Source organism: Varroa destructor, unplaced genomic scaffold (genome assembly GCF_002443255.2).
Source record: "Varroa destructor unplaced genomic scaffold, Vdes_3.0 BEIS01000003.1, whole genome shotgun sequence".
Lineage (NCBI taxonomy): Eukaryota > Metazoa > Arthropoda > Arachnida > Mesostigmata > Varroidae > Varroa > Varroa destructor.
Genome location: NW_019211456.1, coordinates 24679982 through 24706673, shown reverse-complemented (window position 1 = coordinate 24706673; position 26692 = coordinate 24679982). Strand labels below are relative to the sequence as shown.

The 26692-nt window shown below is 47.7% G+C and overlaps 1 protein-coding gene and 1 long non-coding RNA gene across 2 annotated transcripts in view; one reads left to right on the top strand and one right to left on the bottom strand.

Moving 5' to 3' along the window:
* LOC111248164 (B-cell lymphoma/leukemia 11B-like) overlaps positions 1–26692 on the bottom strand; it is a 60168-nt gene that overhangs the window by 8119 nt on the left and 25357 nt on the right. The gene's annotated exons all lie outside the window — the stretch shown is intronic.
* LOC147756708 (uncharacterized) lies at positions 21587–25690 on the top strand. The gene is made up of 2 exons (XR_015325142.1): positions 21587–22494; positions 23382–25690. It is a non-coding gene; the product is annotated as an uncharacterized LOC147756708 (long non-coding RNA).

Here is a 26692-nt window from a genome sequence, read left to right as displayed (position 1 = left end):
AGCTCGGAGTCCGCTGCCGCCGTTGCTTGCTGGCACAGCGCCTCTGCCGGAGTGCCTCTCCCTAGTCCCCCAGTCTGGAGTGGAGTTGGGTTGGGTTGGCTTGGCTTGATTTGCTTGTGCCGCGTAGACAGGCGCAGATGTCTGTCGGCAGAAAGCAGTAGTGAGCTTCCCAGTTGGACGCACGTTTGCCCGTCCCCCTGCTAGCTAGATGCCAGATACCATCGTTGTATGTAGTTGTCGTCCTTACTGCCGAGCTGCTGACGCCGCCGCCCTGCTGCTACTTTCAGGTGGCAGAGAAAGAGGGTCCTGTTATCTACTAAGTCCATGCTTAGAGCCATGGCGGGCTGCGACGCTAACGCCCAAACTCATAGCCGTAGCCATGCTAACCATGCTGAAGCGACAGCGTGTGTTAGGCCCCCTAGCTGGCGCCCAGCTGGCGGGCATATATCTCCATGTCCCTCCGCCTCAAGAGTTGCAGCTCAGATCGTACTAGGGTGGAATTGGCCAGGCTGATTCGATGCATTTCTTGTTCCTTTCCCAGCTCTCTCTTTCTCTCTCTCTCCCCCTGTCTCCTTTTCGTTCACCTTGGGTAAAGAAACATTGAGGGCATTTGGGCCAGTAGTTCGTCCGAAACAGCAGCGACGTCGCCCTACAAACGGCGGCCTGCCGCTGCCGTTCGAAGGAGCGAAAACCCTCAGTCCCTCATAGAGCCTTCTCTTTGCCCCTGTCCTTCCTCTGAGATCAATCCAATAGCCGACTTCGGCGTTCCCCCTTTAGCTACCCAGATAAAACATAGTAAAGCACCGACAATGACAAGGCAAACGGGCAAACGGACGGATTGCAAGCCAGCGAACGAATCTTGACGGAAACTTGGCCACGACCCACCCACGGTGGCAGCAGCGCGAGGCAGTGGCTGGACCGGCGGGAAAGCAGCAGCAGTAACGAGAGATATGAGAGAATTACCAACTAGTATTGCAACGGCAGCAGTGGCGTAAGGCAGACAGGCAGAGCCCTACACCATTACACCCCGTACTACCCTCCTACGGCTGCTTGAAGCGATCACACCGGCCGGCGTTTCGCTGCCTCGTAGATCGTTGGTTCATACGTATCCACTTTTAAGGTTATACGTGGGCCGTCACTACGCCACTACTAGCAACGATAGAGGAAACCGGGCGTAAGGGGGCGTGGAGCGTGGACACGGTACATACGGGGAACCGGAAAAGCTCTTTGCGCAAGGGCAATGCCGGGGTTAAAGGAAGGGAAGCGGGCGTGCGGAAGGGGAATGGCAGATATAAATGGCGGAGAGCGAGGGAAGGAGGAACAGGACGACGAGTACGACGACATCGACTATAACAACGGCGACATCTTTTAAACTTCAAAGCTCTGCCCCTCTTGCCACACATACACGCACACATACAGACGTACATTTAAATAAGCACACACTCAAACATCATCGGCCTATCCACCATCAGCAAGAAGTGTATGTCTTACACACACACACACACACGTAGTCGCTTACGTTGAGGCGGTCTCCCTCACTGCCCGCCTCACGGGGTAAGCAAGCTACAAATCCCTTTCTCTTGCTCCTATCCATTGCTTTTCCTTAGGTTCTGCGCTGGGTCTTTATCGCCCCAGTGGCCCAGTCCGGCCAGTGCCGTGCAGCCCCAGATCCGACCCACTTTGGTTCTTTGGCCACATTCAGCCCCGCTTGCTATCACGTGTACTGTACTGGTCATGGACCAGGAACCAGTAGTAGCAGTAGTTGTGCTGCTACGTAGAGCTGGTTGGCTGGTCGGCTGCCTGGTTGGTTGGGTGTTTGAATGGGAAAGGGAAGAAAAGAAGCACCCCCCATAACGCTCAGAACAACCTAGCTCTGCCCGGCCCCTCCAAGAGTCAAACAGGAAGCCGCCATCGCCCAGTAAGCTCCCTCGTTCCCTTTTATCGCCGAGCTAACCCAGCCCAAAGCCGACATAGAGAAACGGGCCGAGCAGCGGCTGAGCAAACCAACTATCTGGGGGGTGGGCGAATGGTTGTTCGTGGTTAGGATAAAAGCAACGGCGGACAGCTCCCTAGTCGCCGGCTAGAGGAGCAAAAAAATGAGGGAGGCAGCTGAGAAAAGTACCGAAGACAGACGATACGGCGATGAGAAAAGAAAGAAAATGACACGTAAAGAGAAAAACTAGCGAATGAGCAAGCAACTATATATGGGGTTAGGTTAGCTAAGGGAAGTAATGCGAGGGAATCTGGCGGTTGAATGCTAAAGAAAAAGAAGGACTAGTGGGAAAGAGAGAACAGTGAATGGAGAACAGGGTGGAAGACGATTTGGGGGAAGGGCCACAATACGGAGGCCATTTACGTAAGGACCCCGACACAGTGGCCTGGTAATGGCTAACGCTGACTGAGCCCAATAGCATGACAGCAGTGCGATAGCAAGAAACAGGAAGGAGAAGTAGCTGATGCTACTGTTGCAGAAGCAGCAGCAGCAGGGAATCTAGAAGGGGAGTTCAGCGTGACTGAATGGCGGCAGAAGCGCCAACAGCAGCAGCGAGGTAATAGAAGACCCGCAATAATGCTAGAGACTATGATGGTAAGTTGCCGTTTCAAGCTCCCGCCAGCCTGCTGCTCCTGCCTCCACTGCAACCACTACTACCTCTAACTGGGAAAGGGTCATCAACAGAACCACTATGAACACCATTGGCGGCTGGAGTCAACCTCGTCGAAGCCAGCCGTTTTGCTGCCTTCACTGTCGTTGCTACCGACGATGCTGGTGTCGACGGCGCGAGGGTGTTGGCGCCGGCGGCCACGACCTAGCTGTTCTGCTACTCATGGAAAAGGGAGAAAAGAGAACCTCCATCGACATAACGCCAGGCTACCACCACTGCCGTTTCAGGGCACGATGGCTGGCTGGCTGCTGGCTTTCTCTTTTACCCCTACTTTGCCCCAGCCCTAAACTGACTCCTCTGCTAGCGTTAGATAGGGATGGAGCTGAGTGTGATGATGGTGGTAGTGGTGGCGGCGACAGCGGTGCCAGTGCTGGTGTTGCGGGTACAGACAGTGAGGATAATGGGAAGTTTCTGGGGTGCGGCGTAAGAGACAAACGGAGTTGATGGGGAAGCAAGAGGGGGTTGAGCCGCAGCATGGCGCCTGAGCCCATCACCGCTGGCAAGGCAGCGGCAGGCAGAGAAAAGAAGCAGCAGCATAGTGAAGTGAGCACAGAGCAGCGGTTTGCAGAAGGACATCAACTGAACGACAGCCGAACAAAGCATCGGCGTACGGACCGGCCCACCCAACGAATGAACGGTGAACGGACCTGCGCATGGGACACCATACTATACTGCTTCTGCTAGTGCTGCAGCTGCAGGAGCCGCTGCTGTGCTTGTTCTGCAGTCAGCAGACTATCATGGCGTCTACTACTGCTACTACGACTACCATGAGCCGCTATCACCGCAGCAGCTGCCTTTCTCACAGAGAACGAACACCCAGAGGCGGCAGCAGCAGCAGCAGGCGGAACACAGCAAAGCTCTCAAAACCACCCACTCTGTGTTCCCTCGCCATTGCCTAGTAGCATCAAGAAAGAAGAAACTACTGCTGTTACAACAGTATTAGCAAATGCAGAAGCAGCGGCACGCGTCGAATGTAGATCCATCCGACAAGATTCTGGTACTGCTTGTCTGCGGCCTGAAAGGCCCTGCTGCTGTTGATGCAGCCACTCGCTGGCGAGTGTGAAAGAGCCGGAGAGAAAACGGGGGCGGATCTGCTGCGAGGGGACACACAGAAGGAGTAGGGACGCATGGATGGGAATTGGAGAGGGCCACAGAGAGCATGGAAACTGTTGGAGAAACGAGAATGCCGGGGTAACGCCGTATGAGGGGTAAGGCGCTATAAAAGACAGGACGACGATGCCACTGCTCCGGGAGCCCGTACGACCGTCAGTATGTCGTCAGACAGGATGCCAGCCAGCAAAGGCAGCGCCCCAAAAATAGCTCGCACAGAAGTGACTGTATGAGGAGCTGGCTGGTAGTTGATTGTGCTAGTGCTGTTGCAAGTCGACTTGGACTCGCCACGAAGCAGGAAAGCAGTCGCAGCAATGGCGCTGGTGGCGGACGCTCTACAAACGGAGAAAGGAATGGAGCCCAAAGTTGAAGTAGAGAGCGGGCAAGAGAGTATTCCCCCCCCCCCCCCCTAACCTAGATACACTGCGACGTTGCTACTATCCGATGCGGCTGCTGATGCCAGTATCTGCTGGCCCGCTTCCTCCCTCCGGTCTGGAAATACCCTTATACACAACATGCTACCCCTTAGTATTACCATAGCAACTGCAGTGAACTGGAATTGCTCTGTTCTCCAACTGCGCGGTTGGTTCTACCGTTTCATTGGCTGTTACGTTACCGGTGATGTTAAAGCTCGTCACGTGGTGGAGCTCCCCGAGTCTCTGACGCAAGAGCTAGCTGGTGCTTTGTCCTTTTTCACCTGATTATATCCTGCCCGGCACATCACCACAAGGAACGCAGAAGTAACACATAGGGAAGTTAATTCCTTTATATTTCACATAGATGATGCAAGCTCGCTAAGCTCAGAAATTCATTAGAATAACCGGAAAGATATTGAATAACTGTGAAGGCCGCAGTCTGCTTCATCTTGAATCCGTCCTTCTCCACGGTACGTTTCTTATAACTGCTCCAGTAGGGAGAGCTTGGCCTGATCGAGACAAGATCTTCGTTATAAAGTCAAAGTTCCGAACCAAAAATAATCCATAGCTCGGATACGAGGTCAGTAAATCTACTCAAGTTTCTTTGTTCGCTATTGATGTTATGCATTGATTTTGCCTAAGAGTGCGTAATAAGGAAAACGGGCTGCATATAAGGGCGCTGGAATCACCCAGTTCCCCAGATGTCGAAGTTAAATTTTTAGAAAAAATAACTAACTTTACTAATCATATCAGAATGTGCTTAGAGTCCCTTCTCGCTTGTAAATCTATCCCAGTTGATCCATATCCTCAGGCGTGATAATAGATTGCTGCGGTTCTTTTTTTTTCGCTGTAATATTTTAGAATCCTGTTACTAGATGTTTACTAAAAGTGTAAAAGCCTTATATAATGATAATAATAGTAACGCATGTGGCGGTAAATTTTTCATCATATTCGATTGATGAACACTGTGCGGAAATCGGCCATCGCGATACAATTTCCTCAGCAGTGATTGCAGTTGAAGATAAGCGCTGCACGAACGCAAAGATCCACCCGTTGCACGAACCCTGTCTGGAGCTCATTCCATTGCAATACCCAAAAGTCATTACCGTCCTTCTACCACCCCACCGTAGAGGCTTAGCATTATTACCCCAATGTAGCAATCGACTGCAGAATTCCTTTTTCATCTAATCATGATGGCACAGCTGCCGTCAGTAGTTTCAACTTTCTGTTCCCTTATTCCACTCATCCACGCTCATTCAGATGGTGCATACATGTATGGAATCAAGTAGATGAAATAGAAGTAAAACCACTTGCAACTGTATTGCAAACGTTGTTATAGTGAAGTTCGTTACTACTTCGCGTTTTTTTTTCTTTTTGTTGCCGTTTCTTTAGTCTGTAGGCAGCCGCAGCTATAGCTACTGTACCAGATATAGCAGAACGTAGAACGGGCATCCCAGTTGCCGGTCTATTGGAGAGCATGGGTATAAACATTGGTCCATGCAAAAAGCTGTGGTTTCGTCCGTCGTACTTTGCAAGGAGTCATTTTGTCGGTCCATCGCTATAGACAAACGCGGCTAAAGAGTGCAAGCCTTACCAGGCAAGCCAGGTCAAACCAGGCCAGCTTAACCCGCACCGCGACATTATCGCGCTACTGATCCACTGGGGAACAAAATGCTCGCTGGGGTCACCCATAGTTCTACTACTAACTAAAGATAACACATACCCATATACACTCACAAATATAAAGGACAGAGCCGCGCACGCACATCTCACAGGCCCCATATATGACCCTGTCACATCTGCCTTACCGATTCCAACAGACACAGCGGGACACTAGAACGGCAGCGGGTACGGAATCGTTGGGAAGGGGCATAAAGGGATATATAAGTGTGGCCTGCCTGTCACCGGGGCTTGGCTGGCTGGGTCCTACCGGATGAGTAAGAACGGGAAAGGGCTGCCGACTGCTTTCCTAACTGCTATCGAGCCTAGCACAGCACCAGAGCACTGCTGCTTGCCAGCTCGGATCATCGGCAGATCTAGGTCTCTAGACTCAGACTGCTCTGTCGGGAGGAGAGTATACATCTGATGATGTGAACTTTGCCGGAGACACAGGAACCGCGGGAAGGGGGAGTCGAAAATGGTGGGGGCGGGGAGAAGCCCTGCGGGGGTGACGAGAATAGCGGGAGCTAAGTGGGACGGCTTGCCGGCCGCAGAGGGAGCTTGCTAGCTCTGCTGGTATGGGTCCATGGAGATATGAGGCCTGCACTGGCCTGGTCTGCCTGAGTTGGTGGCGGCAGCAGCGCTAGATTGGGCCAGCGTCGCGGGAAGTAAACAGCCGTGGCCGGCACCATGCTGTCGGGAGCTCGCTAGTAGGAAGGCTCTTGGTCTTGGCCAGACCCGGATCCATTGGATAGAGTATGGGTTGGAGGCGGGGCCCATTTAGCCACAATGGAACCAGCGTTCCGACGGCCGCTCACACCACCACGATCACCCGTTCCACCATACACTAGGACTACTATTACTGGCTTTATCTCTATCCCAGGCCAGTCATCAGAGCAGTTCCTTGTCTATTCTCTGTGTCTTTGCCTTATGTCTTGGCAGAGTTGCAGTTCAGGCAGTAGTTTACACAGCGTGTTACACACACTTAAATCACTAAACGGACTAATAACTTAACTTGCTGATTATGATATTTGTAATTACAATACGCTGAACCTGTTTTATGGATGTGTTCTAACTATACATAATGTAGAGGACCAACAGAAAATTTTAGATAAAGCATTTTAAGAAACTCTCTAATCTAGCAGCAATAATCGAAATCTCAATATCCGTTTTCCACATGATTCACATTTTTTTAACGGGCTTAACTGCTTTGTAAATATAATTCTTCCTTCAGGCAAACTGTGCAACGGCCCTATGACCTTCATGGGTTCGCAAGAACGATTCTATCATTTCATTGTTCTTCAGTCTTAAAAAATTCCAAACGATCCAACTTGATGACTCCTGGTCTATGGGCTAGAACCTTTGTGCCTGCCTTGACATAGTCTTCGAGCAGCCGAAGCAGTGCAGCTAGCGACATCAATTGTTTTCCTTTTGTCTATAGATTAGATTGTACTAGGCCCGCTCCTGTATAGTGTTACCGACCGTGTATGTCGACGTCCCGTTCCTCTCAATGTGCCTTTCGTCCTTTTTTCTCTCTGTGGCATTTATCCCCTTAAGAAAAGAAAAAGCATTCAGAATTTCGGTATTTACTAGTCAACCAGTCAGCTAAGGGATGAGATGGCTTTCGGTACTATTTTCTTTGCTGCCATTGTTACCGCTAGACGGAGATAGAGGACGGGGTACAGCATAGGAAAGGATAAGAAGACGTAGATATACGTCTCTTCTTCGTCTTGTTCGGCATTTCAGAGTAGATCGACGTCTTGAACCCCTTGCAGCATCGCGTCGTGGCGATGTTTTTTCCCTTTCAACCGCTGAAGCAGTTGCTGCTTGCTACTGTCACCGCCCACGGTGCTGCTGCTTCTGGAGTGACCCCCAAATGGGAACAGTTGGGACCGGCCGCGAGTCAGTCTTTACCCACATTGAGCCCTTGCTTTACCCATATTTGCCATTTCTTTTTTATTTTTGTGTTGTTCGCCCGTGATCGGTCCTCATGCCTCGCTTACGAAAGCACCATCCCCCAAACCTCAGCAATGGAGCAACCTCTGTTCCTGAACGCCTATTGCCACTACGAAAACCTCATCCATGGCCAGAGCTCACCGACAAGCGGACGGAGCCACAATCCGCTGGCTGCTCAGACCGCTTCACTGCTGCTGCTGCTGCCACCGCCGCCAGAGCCTCCGCCGTTGTTCAAGACGTTTCGCTGGTAACCCCTTGTGTCCCCACCGGCTCCGCCTTCAGACCTCGATTTCTCTCGAAGTCAACGACGATTCCCAGGAGAGGATAGAGCAGAAAAGAGAAAAGGAAAAAGACAGGAACAGCATCATCGGACAAGCGTCTCTGCGCCTGCGTCCGCCGACGAAAACGACCGTCTAGGATCGCCCAGCAGCGGCAGCAGCAAAAAAGGCAAAACCGGCAGCTGCAGACTATGGCGCCGTCTTGCCGTGCGTAGGCAAGGCCTGTTTCCATTGCTGCTGTGCGCGAAGCCACAAAAAGGGGAACATAGCCAGCCACAGTGGCCAACAGCTACCGACAGGGGGGAGCAAGTCGTGAAAAACGCCCTGTCAACGGAACCAATGCCAACAGTGGGGGGGGGGGGGGAACACAATCACCGTAGAACGAAGTGCAGAATGAAAGAAACGTTGTAGCAACGGCAATGACAGGCAGCAGCGGTTCTAGAAGACTATAAAGTCAACGGAGTCGCAAACGTCTAAAAGTTTTAAAAGAGTAAACTGGCCCGGGGCAATGCTCTATGAGCATAACAACAATAATATTGATATCAGTATCAGTGGCTAAGTTCATCGACTCATCCTGTACGATAGACAACAATACGCGCACTTTGTTTAACTGTATAAACTGTACTAAAAGAATATCTGTATACGATCACGGACTCGCTCGTGCAATTTGGCACAAGAGTTCGTTTGTGCCGTCATAGCCGATAATCCAATGCTGTGGTAGCACATTTAAGTTGCTGCAGGGCGGCGGATAGTTGCTGGTAGTATGTATATGACCATCCCTGTTCTCGTGTGCGTATCTGTCTGATGTTCTATTGCCGTTCATGAGGAAAGGTATTGCTTTTTAAAGCTCCACTTTTAGAACGATCGGTTTTAATATAACTATATGAATGTAATGATGAACGGTAACGAATGCCCTCGCTGTTTTGCTTAGGGTTTTTGATTTGGTCCCTTTTGGACTGCGACGTAACTATCAAGGGCATCGGTTGGTTATCATAAATCAACTATATGTAACCGGTATCGCAGTACCAGCGGCTCTTTATTTGGACGAGTCACATTTTTTGAGGACAGAGGAATAGCATTTTAATGAAGCTCATAGGAAATATGACGATCCGAAAGTAAATTGAGACGCTATTTATTCTTTGTTTCACTTTTAAATATTTTCCTGCTACTTTTTGGGTTCGTTTGACATGGTTCCATGTATTTTTCTCGATTTCGCTGATCGATCTGGCTCTTGAACAAGTGATTATTTTGAGCTAAGATGTATAGAATAACTAACTGGTTTTGTTTCAAATACTAAATGAATAATTATGAAATTCGTCAAGCAGTAACTCCCGTCAGTCCGACACCGAGAGTAACGAGACTGAGTATCTGAACATGCTGTATCTCTTCTCATTAGCATATTCTGAGACGACTATTGAATATACTGCAGTTTACACTAAGACAAAACGACAGAAAATAAAAACAGCCATTTATCGCCTCCGTGACTCCCTAGCATCTCCGTACTGTAATATTTCGGGGCGTATCGTTACGTTAGCAACGGACTACTTAAAAAGCTTTAAACAGCATTACTGAACCATTGCTTAATGATCGAATCAAGTATAGCCAGAAAACGGGCTATCAACCTATCCACTGTCGACTATCAACGTAATTCTGACGTTCGTTGAGACGTGGGCTAAAATCGAATGTTCGCTGCATTATACTATTAAATAATACTATCCCATACAGTGGACAGATCTTTCAGGACGCATTATACGATCACAACGCCTACCTGTAAAATACAGCCGCCTGTACTATACTATCCAATGAAGCCTGCAATAGGACGCTGCTATCGTCTCAAAGGTGGTGACGGATAAGCTCTAAATGATCTGTTATCCACCTGTTGTTCGTGCTGAGTCACATAATATCTATCGTAGAAAGCTTGACTGTCATGTTAAATAATAGCTTGCTATAGTATCTAGTGTTGGGTAGTTCACTCTTTAGTCGGGACGGCAGCAACAACGACAGCACGTAGCAAAATTCACTGATAGCGCAGAAATTCCCAAACGAAAACCAGTGTGCCTGGGGCTTTTTTCAACTGACCCAGAGCTCCCAAAAGAAAAATCTCAGTTTCCATTGAATTGGTTGTGATTACTCGCCAATGGTGTAATACAAATCTATACATTAGTGTACCCAAAACGAAAAGTTCACATAACCGGAAAACGTCATCATAGTCGTCCTGTCGTATCTCGGCAGACGCAAAGATACGACGGCATGGATTTTTTCTCCCTAACACCGCGTTTCCGCTAGCGACGTATTAGTTCCCAAATAAGCTTGTCGCTCAAATTCTGGAGCAGTGCTGAAATACATCAGTTACTTGATAAAATAGGCTGCAATAAACATTTTATCACATAATACATTTATATCATTTAATCAGGTTCACTTTTTTCTATTGTGAGTTACAGATAAAAGTGGCAATCGTAACTTTACACTTACAGCTTTGTCAAATTGAGTCTTAGAAGAAACGTCGGAAAAGGTTCAGGTTTCATTATTAGGACAAATCCACACGTGATAAAGGCTGACTATTTTTTTTTCGTTTCCTTGAGACCCATTCCGTTGATCCGGTCTGTCGACCAGGCAGCGGTACGTTTAGCTTCTCCATCGAGTAGCGTTGACACATCTATGTGGCCTTTCGAAGAGAAATGCTGGAAATTTTCAATGCATGACTATTGTTATTTATTGTTTATGGCGCTGCTCCAATTGTCAATACAACGTCTTTCATTTATTAGACAGACAAGATACTCGAGTGCTAAGTGTAGCAAACGACCCGAGCTAAAAGGTTCTGGGCCAGCCAATTACTACTGGCGGTCAGCTACGGCCCAATATATTCCTTGCAGTGTCTCGCATATAGAAATTTCAAAAATTATATGCAGACCGCTGTGGCGTGTGATTTGTACCAGACAGCGCAGTTATCAATGCATAACAAATCGACTGAAGCTGTACACTGTTTGACCGAGTGCATTTCACCGATACATTGAAACAAAACGCAAGAAAAATAGGGGGTACAGATATTGTATCACAGATGTAGTGGTCTCTCACACTAATCTCTAGTAATAAGCAAACGTCAACTCGCATTTGCAATAAACGGCCGATTGCTTTAATTGTCCTAAAGATATACAGGCAGTCGTCAATGACAGTAGCTAGGCACGCGCGGCAAAGGTCGCGATATATCTAACGACACCAATAACGGCGACGCAACGACGACGATCATCCAACGCACCGCCACCAACAACGGCCGCATTGCCATGTTTTTATTGATGATGTTCATGATAATAATAATGGTAATGATGATTATATAGGCGATGATACTCATCACCGCAAAACTATCTCGTGACCAACTATTGACAACAAGGTAGCGCCCGCCACATCGACCACGACGACGACGACGACAGCAATGGCGGCGGCGGCGGCGAGGGTCGTTGAGAAAGAGATACCCACGGCGGACGAGCGACTTTGCAATATCAACAATAGCGGATAGTAGCCGCGGTTACGACGGCAACAGTACGGATAATTGTCTGGTTAGTGAGGAAACGCTCGGCCAGCGAGTTGGCTAGCTAACGACCGTCAGCGATCGTGTCCATTATTCTGCAACTACGTTGGTGACGATTCGATGGTTGGCAATTGCTCTTTCGCTCAGGGGCTACCAGCGAATGGCCATTTCTAAATCCTAAACTCTCTATACCACGTCCGCTGCCTGACAGAATGAGGAAGCACGCTGATTTTAAGAAGTTAGTGCTGGCCTTTATTATATAGACACGGCGGTGAATGGCAGCAGCAACGACGATAACGGAGGCAGCGATAAAACACACGAGGGAACTGAAGGAAAATAGGGAAAAAAGGCAGGCAGGCAGGCAGGCAGGCAGACAAACAGCCAAATAAGATGGAGCAACGGCATCAGCAGCGGTCGTTGGTACCGCGAGATGAACAGCAGCAGTAAAGGTAGGCAGGCAACAGCTGCAGCAAAAGCAATCATTATCATTTGTCACATTCTAGACTTTATCTGTACTGTCTCCAGAACCTCATCACTTTACAGACATCGATACCGTCTGCACGGCCTACCGCCGACGCCAACATGGCAGGCCATCATCAACAAGTGGTTGACCACCAGCTAAGGCCAACGAGCCAATACAGCCAGTCGTAGTTGTGTAATATTCAAGTCCTGGCTACTGCGATGCATCAACTTAGCCAATGACTGAGCGAGTTCGTAGCTTAGCGCTGTCATCGACGCACCACACGGCCATTAGGTACTTAAAGCTCGATTTACAAAATACATTGTATCCTGGTATCAGGCGCGCATGATGCCGCTACGAGTAACCTAGGTAGGAAGCGGCTAGCTGATCAACTGATTGGGCAATTGACCAGCCCGAGTTTGTCTAGGTAGATGCGTATTATAAAAGCGAGTGGAAGAGATGGAGCGCGAAATGCCGGGCTGGCCAAGCTGGACGGTTCTTGTTCTTCCTAGCGTACCACTTATCTATCTATATCTCTACATATATAAATTGGCAGTACGTTGTTAGCATTTCTGGCAGCTGCGTTGTAAGTCGTATTTTAATCGAGAGCAGGGCCCAGTGGTCATCTTCAAAGTATGCTTAGCTGGAAACGACAGACCGACTTTAGCCCGAAGATAATTTTGCATGACCCTCTAACTGTCACATTGCCAGGGCTGGTCTTCTTCTGGTAGCTGTGCCTGCATTAGTTGTCGTAGTCCAATATAACGGACGGCTCCGCTGACAGAGAGTCGTGTTTGTTATCTCAAGTCAATCCTATCGGTGGACTTTGCCGTCTATTCATCATCAATATCACGCACGACGAGAAAGGAAAGAAGTAATTTGGGCAGATAAAATTGTATCCGAAACCAATATAATATATTTTTAAAGAATTGGATAAGTAATAACCATCTATAACAGAAGAGTTAAAAAAAGAAAAAGTACATTTAAGTAATAACGGATATCTATAGCAAGTATGCAGTGCCACTAGAAGGTTGAACCCAGGTCTCGTATTGATCAATGCCCATATGGAAAATAGGCACATACAGCGTTCGACCGTCGCTACAACTGTTGCTGAAAATATCGGTGCGCATTCTGGTCAGTGCTCTTACCTTCTAATAAAAATCAGCCGCTCTTTTTTAGGAAAAATCGCAAATTAAACTAAGACTCGCATTAGCTTCTGTGGTGGAACCGCATTGACACCAACACTAATAGTTACCCTTTACTGAGCGTCCTAGCGTTTAGCTAGATGAAGATTTAAGATGAAAATACGTCAGTTTATTCCGCCGCTACAAAGTTTGTTTCGGGGTCGGTGAATCCTACCCTGGTAGAAGTTAGGACTAAACATTTCAACAAAATCTAATACACCCTGCGATCGTTCGTACCTCTTACATCGCTTTCTTTTATAAACGTTACCCGTTGTCTGCGTGTTGTGTTATTGAGAATGATTACTAAGCCAATCTGAATCTGACCTCGAAAATATTCATATCAATTTCTTATATAGACAAGGCAAATTATCCCGTAAACACTATTTTTTTCATGTAACGTTACCACGTAACGAGCAAGAGACGCCGTGCTTGACCAACGTTCGGGAAACGTATGACCACAAAGTAACAGTATGTTGTTTTCGGAATTGTTTAGTGGATCTATTTTTTTTTTCAACTAACTAAGACAAAAACAATTAATCGTCTATGAAAAGAGGACAGCGAAAGGCTGAACCATAGGGCAGTTTTCGCTGCCCCTGATGACGAGTTGCATTCCGCCAAATTTGCCACGGTGTCGCATTCACAACTAGCCACATCGCGCTAAAAGCACATCCTGTTAGAACAGATTAATGTGTCCGGGGCGATGGTCGAAAAGTCACTAAACAAATCTACCGTTCTTGTAAAATCGTATGTATTTCTCTTCCACTACGCCCTGTATACTTGTATACTTTAAATATAGTTAGCTAACAGTCGTCGTAGCAGGACAAATTACGTTCGGTTTTCTGAGAACATTCTTATTAAGCTTTTAATTTTTTGATGTTGTATCTAGCCAGATCTGAGTTCCATTTTACGTATAATTCAGACCTGGTCGTAGCTTCTCCAAAGGAACGGTTAAGCATATTTGGATCAGTATGGCGGCAATGTTCCCATTGTATTCCATTGTTATTGTTGATCGTGTGCTTTGTTCGCTTGTCCGTTCAGCGAAAACTCGTCTACGTCCTATCTAGTTGATGAGGTACCCTCCACGCATTGGCTATACCAATCCAAACATTTCTAGAGGCACCACTAGTGCATTAAGTCGTAGTAGTGTACACCTACAGATTTGAATTCGTAAGCTGTCGCCATGTATAATGAAACACTTGCTAAACTATACTAGCGATAATGCCCTGATCACTTTTCCCATTGCCCTATACGTACTCGGCATTGTATCCACAGAGTGCGCTACGAACGGGAAGTTACTTGGGCTTCATTCTCGTTCCGCTAGCCTAAATGCCATAAGCGAAATTTCGATGTGGGGGACATCCGAGCTTTTCGTTTCGCTTCAAATCTTTCACGGTTCCGGATGCTATTGCTGTTCTCTATTGTAATTCATTCTGCAAATAAAATACAGTAACGCTTCGGCCTGGAACAAGTACATTGATTAGAAACTATCAAGCTAATCGCAGTTGTGAGATAGGAGTTGGCCTTTGTTAACAGAAAATTCAGCCAAATATGTTCAGGATGCGAGAGGGAACGACACAAGACCGCGAGGAAGGTAAAATTTTCTACCGATCACAGATGTATCTATATTAACCAGATGTCTGCTGTTGTTGTTCACCCGTCATAACCCGCCTACGCTTCGTCGGTGAAACGGGCTGAGCCTACCCAACACTTGTTGCCCAAGCTTCCTTTAACAGTCGAAGTGTTCTTGGGTCGGTCTGTTCATCTTATTCTCCCATTTCGTAGCCTCGGGGCCCATGAGCGACGCACAATCCCACAGCAATGGATGGCCTCTATTACTCGAAGATTTGCTCACTCTATCGTCGCATGTCTGTTTTTCTTTCGTAAGCTTTCTCTTCCTTTAATTCCACGGTCCCTTGTTCCCGTCGATAGCAGCGACTGACTAATTTTTAGAATAAACAGAATCGAACATGACCGAGCCATGCGGCAGCGCAGAATGTGGCGATAACGCTGCAGGATCGAAATTGCAGGACGCGGTCATACGTATGAAATTAAAGAAAGATTCGTCGTTTAAAAATCTTCTAAGTAAGCTTTTGCGCTCAAGCTTAGATGCCCAGTACTGTGCCCAATATAATTTATGATGGACGTAAATCCAGGTCTATGCCTTCTCGAGTGTGCCGTGTTATTAGAAATTATGGAAGTTTGTACCCTTTTTCGGAAGCGTCTCCTAAAAATCATCAGCGATTGTTACCGATGTCTGTTTTATTGTCACCCTTCTTCTGTACCTGGACATTGGTGCAATACAAACAAATCCACTGATTCCACGTTGGTTTCATTGGTCGCGTGTAGCCATTACCATGCAGAGTGTGGATTTATTGCATCGTAGCCTGTGGCTAGCCACAAACAGACTTACGCTTAGCGGAGCCAAACGTCAATCATTCTGCTTAACAGTTCGTCACACTGTTATTCATACCGGCTAATCGTCAATTTGACGAATATCTCATGAGTGTCGTCACATATCATCTACATCATCATTGTTTTGTATATATATATATATATATATATATATATATATGTATACGTGTACACATATACGCAGAAAGCGTAAGCAGTTGATCCAGTTTAGGAACTAGTTAAACCTATTTTGTGTTGCGACTAGTAAAGGCACATAAACTCATTTTAATAACACTAACCTTATATTCACTAATCTGTAATTGCGGTGAGCTGGCGGCGATTTAAGCAGGATATTTTAACGATGTCTCATAATAATCATAGCAATAGTAAAAATTAACGTTAGTTCATAAACTTTGTGTCGGTTTTGTCATATGTTTTCAATTAAGTCTCTACCTAATAATGCCTTCGTGTCGTGCAGGGATTCAACGATCAATACAAATTCATCTTGTTCCCTCGTCTTGTTTGGAGCACCGAGGCTCAGAAATCTGGATATTACCGTCATGCATTGTCGAATATCCAGCTTTAACTTTACGAATCACGTTAGTAGTTCCATTAATCAAAAGCTTCCTCTAGTCCAATACTCTGGGGACTTCCTGATCCGGGTGCGTTTCATTGCATCTCGTGTGTACGCTAGCTGGCCGACATCATTTATTGTATCCGCACGTGAAGCGGCTCCAGTACAAGATATCACTGTCTGAATGACGTCTACGTAACCTGCTAGTCCTGCTGCCGATGCAAGTCAGCTGCACACTACCAAAAGCAGGCGCGCGCTCTAGGAGAGAAAAAATTTTTGGAGGCCTCCCACATCGCCGCCGAAGCATGGTGTTAACGCGGGTCCGATGGTCCTGGCCGATCTGCGATATACAAAATCAAAAGCGAATACTACGGACGCCACCCGTACACACCGGACTCTCAGGCTATTATCGTAGAATTCATACGCAGAAACGACGCGTGGAGCGATTCACTGGTGTCACGGAAGGGCCCTTGTTCATCTCCCTTCGCGCAATGCGAGTCTCGCAGAGAAAAAGGAGGCGTTTATTAATCATTACGCACTTGCCGTCCGTTCGGCGACGACAATGATGCCAAACGATATGGAAGAGCACGGACGGACCGCTTATGAGGAAAACATCAAGCGGCGACTACGGCAGTGGCAGCGGCAACGACATGTATTATCATGCCATTTCTTTCCTATCCTATCCTATCCTATCCTATCCTATATAGGTTCAGTTGAGCCGAAATTTGTTGTATTGGATTTTAACTTTTTCTTTTTTCAACCATTACTAGGGTCATGATACAAACGGGAACGCCGTTTCCATAGTCTCAACATAGCAATTTAGCTGGCAAAGAAATAACCTTACAGGCAGTGTTTGTTCCGCAACCGGATACTTATGGCACCTGCATACGATTTTCTTAAGACCCACATCAAAACATAAACACGCAGGCGCTGTCAACATCGAATATGTACTTCTGGTGGGAATGCGCCTGTATTTCGGTTTGTGTGCCACGTCTGTGACCCAGCGCTGTCGGAATTTCCATAACACTACATCACACATTTTATACATATATTAAAGTAGAAGCTCACATACACGCTGATATCCAACTTGTGAGCCGAAACATGGGTTTCACTGAGACGCCGACAATGTTTGCCGCGACTCTCGCCACCCGTCTGCCCCCCACTATAGCTGGGTTGTGTTAAAAATGGAGTTACGTTGTCGTTTCTTAGTTAGTTAGCGTTGCCACGTTCGCCTTCCTGCCTGTAGTCATCACCGAGCGCACCAGAAGAGAACGCAACAATTCGTAGTAGTTGACAACAGATAGGCTAAGAAAACGACATTTGGCTGACCACCTCTCTCCCGTCCACCACTGAGAATTATCATAGCGCATGGCTCAGCATTTTTATTTCGCTAAAGCCAGCATCAACAGCAGCGCAACGGCCCGGCCGGCAGCATTTTCAGTATTTCCAGACATTGATCGACTCTCTCAAAAGTGAGCTAAGCGTTGAGTCTAGCAGCCGGTCGCCAGGGTCACCCAGCGTCGCCCTGTGCTAAGTGTGTATGCGTCAGTAACAACTGTATCACGAGCAATATCATTTCCGGTGGATGGATGGAAAATGAGTTCGAGTAGGAATAAAAGCAGAAACAAGAAACAGATAAGCCAAGTACTGTTTTTCAACTCAACAGTCAGTTCTGGTGCTGCGACACCGTTGGCAACCTTCGTTTCTACTAAATTCCCTATAATGGCTGTATTCTAGCTACGATACAGCCTTGCGCAGCATTGCCAATAACGTCAGACAATTGTCGGTCTGTCGAACGAATTCCCTTCTAAACGCCTCTTTTACATAGGGGGAGTATGGACACGGAGGTGGGGATGGGAGAAAACAGGTTGATTCGGCCGATTGCCGACCGAGTTGACTGACCATCGCCGCCGCCGCCGCCGCCGCCGCCACCACCACCACCACCGTCGTCGCCGCCTTCAACGGCGCCGCCTCCACTATTCGCGTCTGCCACAAGCACCCGACAAACTGGCGTTCAATCGCCATTACAATTCTAATGAAATTTTATTTGCTTTTTATAGCTATCATTGGTTATAAAGCACACCGGCAGACACACGCACATCGGGAAAGAGAAAGCACCGCTAGCGCTGTTTCTTTAACCTTTCACACTTGATAGGGGTAGGCAGACGCTAGCATCATCAATTCCAAATGCCCAGAATTATCATGGGCATTGCCATCATCGTTGTTGCTGTTTACAAAAATCTAACTACCTTCTTTTGCGTCCCGTGTTTCTCATACCCTTGATGATTCGGGCTATTTTCACAATGATTATCGTCACCAATCTACCCCCAACCACTCCAACTACTCGGTTGCGGCTTGAGTTAACTCAAGAGCAGATTTGTTGGTCGGCGAATGATCCAACCAACGACGACGACGACGACGGCGGCTGCGGCGGCGGCGACGACGACGATGACGATGACGACGACGGCGACGGCGACGACAACGACGACGACGGCGGCGGCGGCGGCGGGCGATGAAGCAAAAAAAAGTAGTGACAATTCCGAGTAAACACGAAAACATACTATCTGTCTGCGTATGTTAAAGATGTAAAGACAACAAAGAGCAGAACAGAGGGACGCACAAAGTGAACGCCCGAGATCGAAAGCAGAATAATAACGAAGATCTCCTTAACTAAAGTGTCATAGGAGCCCCTGTATATGGCTGCGCTACCATTGCAGCAAACAGATTACACAACTCCACGTCGAGATAATCCTCTGTTAGATCTTTTTAACTTTAGTTCGAGATGATGAGCATGCTAATAACGCTAGTGGCAAGTCATAGCGGAGCGGCGATCGTTGAAGACAACCGTACGATCGTCAAAGTCAGCATCGCTTTGCTTGGCGTCAAGTCTGTAGGAAAGAGACCAGTTTACCCGTTCGCTCTACGAATTTCTTTCGCCTCCTGACATCGCTTAAGGTGGACGACTAGCTCTCGATGCCGGCAACGCTACCGAACCGTACATAGCCGTCTACGTAACAGGCACACCAGGTCGTTCTTAGCAACATCAACATCGGCGCGACCGGAACTTGGCAGCAGCAACAATACAATTGTTCATGTTGATAATGACTCATCACCCGAGCTTGATTATTATTATTATTATTATTATCGAAGATATCTCGAGTGGTGGCTCTCTGGCCTATCCGTAGAGACGCTAGTCTGTATGGCCGAGGTGGCACTGGTCGGTAGGGTGGTTTGTTGTTTCTGCAGAGACGTCAATGGCGCCTATTATTTCACCATACTCTTATATGCAGTCGCTGCTATGGCGGCTTTATTCGTTGCGGCCGCGGGCGGCCGCTAAACCAGGCTCTCCTTTAAAATTCGATAGCCAACAGCAACGACCGACCACCGCTATTTGTCGTTGCGATGCTAATAATAAGAATGTTGCCGAGAGTGGCTCAATGATGGCGAAGAGTCATGCTGTACTCAGAGAATATCGCTCAGATGACTTTTTTTTTTTTTTTTTTCAGAAAACCTCCCTTTTTTTTCTCTTTATCATCCAATTCACGCCATACGAGCAAGGGGAAGAGAGACAGTGAGGGCTAGTCAATCTTGTGCGTGTGGCCGCAGCACGTTTGTTTGAGCGTGTGTATCCCTCTTCTATCGCGTTCGTAACGGCAACTTCGCTGTGGCTACTACTGTTACTGTCGCCATTGCTTGCGTTGTGGCCAACACAGTTTTTTTTTCTCTCACTTGAGATCTGGGAACTGGCGCAAGCTCTGCGATAGCGTATAACGGTAATGATTGCGTTGCCGTCGGTGCACCGCTCGCTGTTCTTCAGCCGCCAACGGCGTCGACAAAAAGAACGACAACTCTTGTCGCTGTCGGCAAGCGAAAGTCATGTCACCAGCGAAGCTACGGACGAGTCTAGCGATCGAGGGACCGACCGCACTGTATAGCATCGACGACAAAAGCCACACCACATCAAGAAGCCACATATAAACATAGTACATAGAAATGAAAGGTAACGGGGCAAAATGAGCTAGTAGCAGAGAAGCTCCTTTACCAAATACATTTAGATACCCATATATATCCTCGTAGACTTACATTCGCACTCTCTCACGCACACAGACACCCTGCCTATGCGCAAAGGTGCACGTAGAAACGCTCGGAAATACACGAGATATACATGAGACCAGCCATCGACTGGCGTAGTGCGATGAATTGCGTTACTATGACGATCACGCCAATGGCAACGCATACTGCCGCCGCTGTTACTACTACCTCATACTTTATTCGGCCATTTGTGCCGATACTGCTAACGGCAACGATAGTTGTGTGCGAACACGAACTTCGTTATAGTTTGCTAGGTCGTTGCTTCATACATGGCAGATCGACACCGAGTAGGAGATTCTCCCGCTGGCAGACGCGGCGCTTTCGAAGCCGCGCGTGCTGAGAGCGAGAGATATGAAAAGGAGAGTCAACGACGCAAGAAGACGACGACAAGAGAAGGTAATGCGCTGGAGAGAGCAGAATGCGAGTATACGTTGATGCCACCACCGCCGTCCCCGCAGCCGCCAACATTAGATTGATTCAGGCGCGGACGGACAGTGAAACGGGCCGGACCGTCGATCGAAGCGAAAAGCAAGCCACGTCGCGGCGGTCAAGGATCTGCCTTTACTATCGCTGCGACTGTTGCTGCGGCAATCAGCGACTGCTAACTGAGCTGATGATCTTGCGTCGGAAGATCATCAACTCAGCCAGCTCAGAACCACAGGGAAGGCATCGAAAAGGGGGAAACACGACATCGGTATAGTCTGCGCAGATATAAAGTGCGCTTTTAGTGGCAAAGCGGCCGCTGGCTTGGAGGGTGCGTGGCGAAAATGCGAACAGAGTTTATTTTCGCTGCTTACCCGAAGCTGTATACGCTGCTGTACCACAAGTACTGCTCGCACCTCGGCGATGGCTTCAGCTGATTTTTCTACAATAGCCATTAATTACCAGGATACAATGAGTAAATGGCAGCCAGCTGCCAAATCTCCTATAATCATGCCTTGCGGCCATTCGCTATGTATATTAGTATCAGCAGCCACTGAAACGGCCGACGCAGCAACACCGCCCGCCGTGTTGTCCTAGCCGCTCTAGAGGATACTTTCTTAAAAGCAGCGTTTTTCGCTGATTGAAGTGATGAACTTACTTCTACAGGCAAGTAGCGAGACTGGTCAATACGACAGCAATAGACGTAAAGCCGACACGCTGAATTACCTTGGGGCCAGCCTCTATACTTGCGATGAAAGCAAACCAAAGAAACGAACCAAATATATTGACTATCTATATATTCAGAAAGTATATGGCATCACGCATTTCGAGCAGCTAAACGAGAGCATGGCAAACATGTTCCTGATAGGAAGCGTTGCACAGTGCACGACTAGTAAAGAGGCAACAGAATGAATTTTGTCCATTTTTTCTATTAGTGGCGAGGTTTATAGCTGCGTGAATTGGCGCTGCGGCGCAGACTATGTTTATCCCTTCGTTCGTCATTCCTGAGCGGTGCTCTCCCCTGCCGACTGTTCCTCTAAAGACGATCGAAATAATCCTCACAAGAATACTAGCAACCCTGTGCAGTAGTGCTATAACCGGGAGAAAAGATGATCGCGTCTGTTTTCTGGTCCTAGCTTTCGATTCGACTCAACTTAACCCTTGTTCCCAGTTCATATTGGCCGCCTAATTATCTAAAGTCTCTGAACGAAGACTCTACAGAGAAAAAGTATGGCAGAGGAAGCGTTTAGCCGACAACAGATAGCAGTAGCAAAAGATGAAAAGAACTGCGTCCAGAAATGTTCACCATCACCACCGCCCGCAATTTAGAGTTCAGTTCAACAACAGCGGTGGCGGCGGCGGCGGCGGCGGCGGCGGCGATGATGCTGCCGCTGGGAGCGACTCTGTAGACCTGTCTTTTGGCGTTCTCGCTTCGTCTTCCAGGCGAGCAACTCGTAGCGTCTGCCACTAACGGAAAAACTAACTCGACTAACGAAGATAGCAGTCGGCCATCTGGCTCGTCCAAATGAAGACAGGCATACGCATAACACAGAGAGCGTTCTCACACACGCGCGCAGCCCTTAGACTGCGGAGTCTGCGAGTGCATATCAGCGAGAAGTGAACGCCAAAAAAAGGAACAAGTGGGCCCAATCGGACCGCGACACACGACACAACAGGATCGCAGTCAAGTCATCGTGGCAGCATCATCGGTCACAAGCGACGAACCCACTAACTGAGATCGCAGTGAAGACTGAGCGGAAAGGTGAGTCAGATAGGTAGAGGTGGACGGAGCGAAAAGGACATAGACTCCAAGGCACGCCGACACCCCATTGACCCAAAACCAGTAGCGAAGGCGGTAGCAGTCGCACAAGCTCAAATCTAGAAAACTTTAAGACAAGACAACAGCAACGTCGTCGCCTGTCACCGCGGCAGCGATCCAGTCGGCGAGCAGCACCATCGAGTGCCGCCATGGCGACGATGAGCAGACGCGTCGGGCAGTGTAGGTAGCAAATCAACGCTATCTCAATGTCTAGCTCAGTACTAACTGGTTAGCTAGCTGGCCGGCTGGACGGCTAACTGACGGACGAGATAGAACAAGCAAGTATGTTCGCTGAAAACTTGCTGTGAGCTGGTAAAATCCAGTAAACGCTATGGAATGAATGAAAGCGGCGAAGCCAGCAAGCAACGGAGCAAACACGAAATGCTATACACAAAAAAAAAGAACAAAAATGGTGTGCCTCCGTGGCCTCATCACATTATTGTTTCGGTTAGTGATGTGCATTGGGTGGGGTACGTCCAGAGAAAAATGTTTAGGTTAGGGAACAAATACGGGAGATTGTACCGTGTCGCGTTATCGAAAGATCCGCCATTACAACAACGATCACGCTAAGAAGTCGCCGTGGAACGAACAGAACCATCGACGGCGTTCATATACATGTAACGGCAAGCAGTGATAGTTAATAGAAATATGACCAATCTATCTTTAAACGATAAGCTTGAGACGACTGTTTTATCGTCGTCTACTATCCGAACATATAAATAGATTATGGCAATAATCGTGCTCATGTTGATAAGCAACGAAATTCTAGTTATGGAATGATAGAATTTCTCCACACGCTAGTATAACATCAACTTTCAACTTTTTTGCAGCATCGACCGAACAGTCTCTGTGTACGAAGACAACCTTGGAAGCAGCAAAGCAGGACATCTGTAGACAAGTTACCTTTTCACAATCAATACTGTACAATTTAACTTAGGATCATTCGCGGCGCCTGACTAAAATGGGACACATGAATAATGTCATTGATAATCCGAAAAAGATACTTACTTCTTTTTACGTCATCTTGCACACTATCCTGTTGCTCTGTCCAATTCTTGCAGCTGTAACCTGGCCACTGAGCTGTTTAGTCGTCCATGGCTATTCGCTTTGTAATCTGTGTACACCAAATTTTGTTCATCGAGTTCTCTTTTCACCCCCTTCCCCCCAGTTTCCCTCTAAGTTTTCGAGTTCTAGCTATCAGGCTGGCATTCGCATGTGTATCCTAACCCATGCATATGGCAGCTAGGGGCATAGCATAGCCCTTCCTCACTGACTGCCCTGCTTCGAGAGAACCCCTTGCATATGCTAGCCTATGAATCTCAATGTACATCAATGCAACCGCTAACCTCCAATGATCGCAGATACCAGCTCGCCCTATCATCGCTCGATGTGAGAGGGCAGGCACGCAGATGGCCGACAAATCGGCTAATACATCAATGATAGTGGTCGCACCGTAAAATACGATGCGCGAAATTGAAGACTACGCAAGTCATCGCTATACTGACCCAAATGTCGATGTTCCTGCAGTACTGCAGCCGTCGTAGAAGTTCACGGCGTGCGTGCGTGTGTGTGTGTGTGTGTGTGTGTCTGTCTGTGATAAGCTGGATAGCAAAGTGACATGAGACTCAGGGCTTGTCGGCTGACGGTCGGAAAAAATCAAGCGGCTATTATCAATAAACAATATTAGCCACAATGAGCACATGACACTGGTAAAGGTTGTTCTAGCTTCGTCTGTGCGCACACTTACGGTACGGTCACACTACCGTCATCAACGCTACCATCAATATAATAATTGTAGGCCTCGCCATCACAATCAGCAGTGGCATTGTTGACATCATTAGTCACACGATACTGCCTATACTTGCACCTTAGAAAATAGCCAGCTGCGGCGGAGATAGGAACGGGCACGGGTACGGTAGCCGCAGCACTTCTTCTTGGCTTCTGCGTGGTTCGAGTGAGTATCGTTGAAGTTTGATTTGTCATCAGCTAGTCCATTCGATCAGCAGCTTGTCAAACAGGCGTTTGAAGAAGCAAATGTCTGCCCGTCCACGTCCAGCTAAGCGTCTCGGCGAAGCAAGAAAGGAACGAGCCATGACGAAACTTGCATAAAAACAAACAACCCAACCGTTCGAGCTCCGCTGTTGTCGTTGCCTCGTGGTCGCCCGTCGCGTTAGCAGCAACACTGCTGCCGACACAATCAGTGACAACATCAGGTCACATTTCATTCATTAGCTCATACAAGGACGGCCGGAATGGAGCCTACGGCCAGAGTCGTCGCTGTTGGTGGCGGGCCACCGGTTTGTATCCATCGCCTCGCCTCGCCATTATAGACCATTGTGCCAAGCTCATTGTGATGGGCGACCAACTGTACAGTTGGTCCGCATAAAAGGGCAACGCCATGAAAAACAGGGAACCGTAGACAGATAAACATGCAGAACACGGATCTCTTTTCCGGACTATCTATGGGGCGCCAGCTGAAGCATCTAGATGTGATAATAACGACGGACGGTGACCACAATTGGCCGTTTTGCAACAGGCGCTGGGGGTTGTGCTGGCGTTATTAGCGCTGTGAACGTTAGAGTCGCAATAACCAATTGCCGAGCGGATAACCTGCTTTCAAACTCATTTTGTCTTCACTCTTCGAAATTTATCGTCGTGTGCCTTCTCTCCTTCGTAGCCGATACCGCTACTAGCGTTAGCAGAGCTGATGCCGCTGCCGTCAATACGACGAACTTTGCATTTTACTGATACCGACAGGTTTTGCTCAGCGTACAATCGGCCTTTCACTTACTCAAGTGGTCGATACCAGGTCGGAACTGCTTAAATATGGTAGAGCACAGAATGCATAGATTAGTTAAGCTCATCTATTAAAAACGGTACCATATAATGGTTGGATTTAGCGTTCGAAAGCGTTCATTTCGTTTGGTGGCAGCGTCACCTCAATCGCCTATTACTGCCTGGCCGGATTCGATCCGCAGGAAACAGGAATAGGCCGTCGATAAATAACGAACTGTTACTTTGGTCATGAAAATCCTGTTCAGCCTATACGAACTAACGTACCCAGTGCAATTTGACCATTTTGAGAATCTAAGATTAAGCAAGACGGGCGAAGGCCAATAAAGAAATATATGGGCATTTATTTCTGTGTGTTCTCTTTTAGCCAACGACGATACAGCATTTATCGCTGAGACCCAATGCAATGTGATCCCAGCTCAGACACGCCATAGCCAGCATGACTCACTCACCCAAAAAAACATGCATGAAAATTGGGGGCCGGCATGTCGCGGCATCGTCGGACTCGATAAGCAAACGTTAGGTCACAGCGCAGCGTCACGTAACTACAGTCGAGTACAAATTCACAACGATAGACAATTGGTAAAATTTCATGATCTTATCTCGTGACTGTAAGTTTTCATTTGTGTTACGAACGCAACAAGCGCCACCCATTTCTGGCTTACGTGGACACGCCGGCCGTAACTGTTGTCGCTTCCTACAACAACGACCCGATTCGAACTGCAGTTGCCCTGTTATGAACTGTGGTCATCGTTTAGGCTCCCCGCCTGCTGGATACAGTCGTCTTTGCCTGTCGCCCCATCTCGTACTGCGGCTAGTGATAACCGACGAATGAAAGTGAGACGGTACTTTTGTCGCGCTTTCAATCTAAATTTTGATGTTGTTATTGTTGTAAAAATTATTTTTACAACAAAGACAGTAGCAAAAGGCGGCTTGTTTCGTTACAGGGTCCTTGTGTGAGACGACTTAGTCAAACGCTTGCTGTTTATGTGACAATAACTTTACGGTATTATGCCTATTTGCTAGTGGTTCTTTTCCTTTCACCTGTTTGTATTACAAATCGATGTTGTTGATCACGGCGTTTGCTAGATGCTTTTACCAGTTCATTCCCTGAAAAGATCGTGTTTTCGCAGCTACACTAGTACCCATACTGGCATAGTTCCCTTGAAATCCATGACACTGTAGACTTTCTGGGGCCCCTTTCCTCAAGTAACACCTAATAGTGACCCTAACGTCGTTTATAATGTCGGAAAAAATAATATCGTACAATATGGCCCATCGCGAATAATGCAGCTTTTCGTAACGATGACGAAAATAACTTTTGGTAATGTCCTGCAATTTTTTTCTC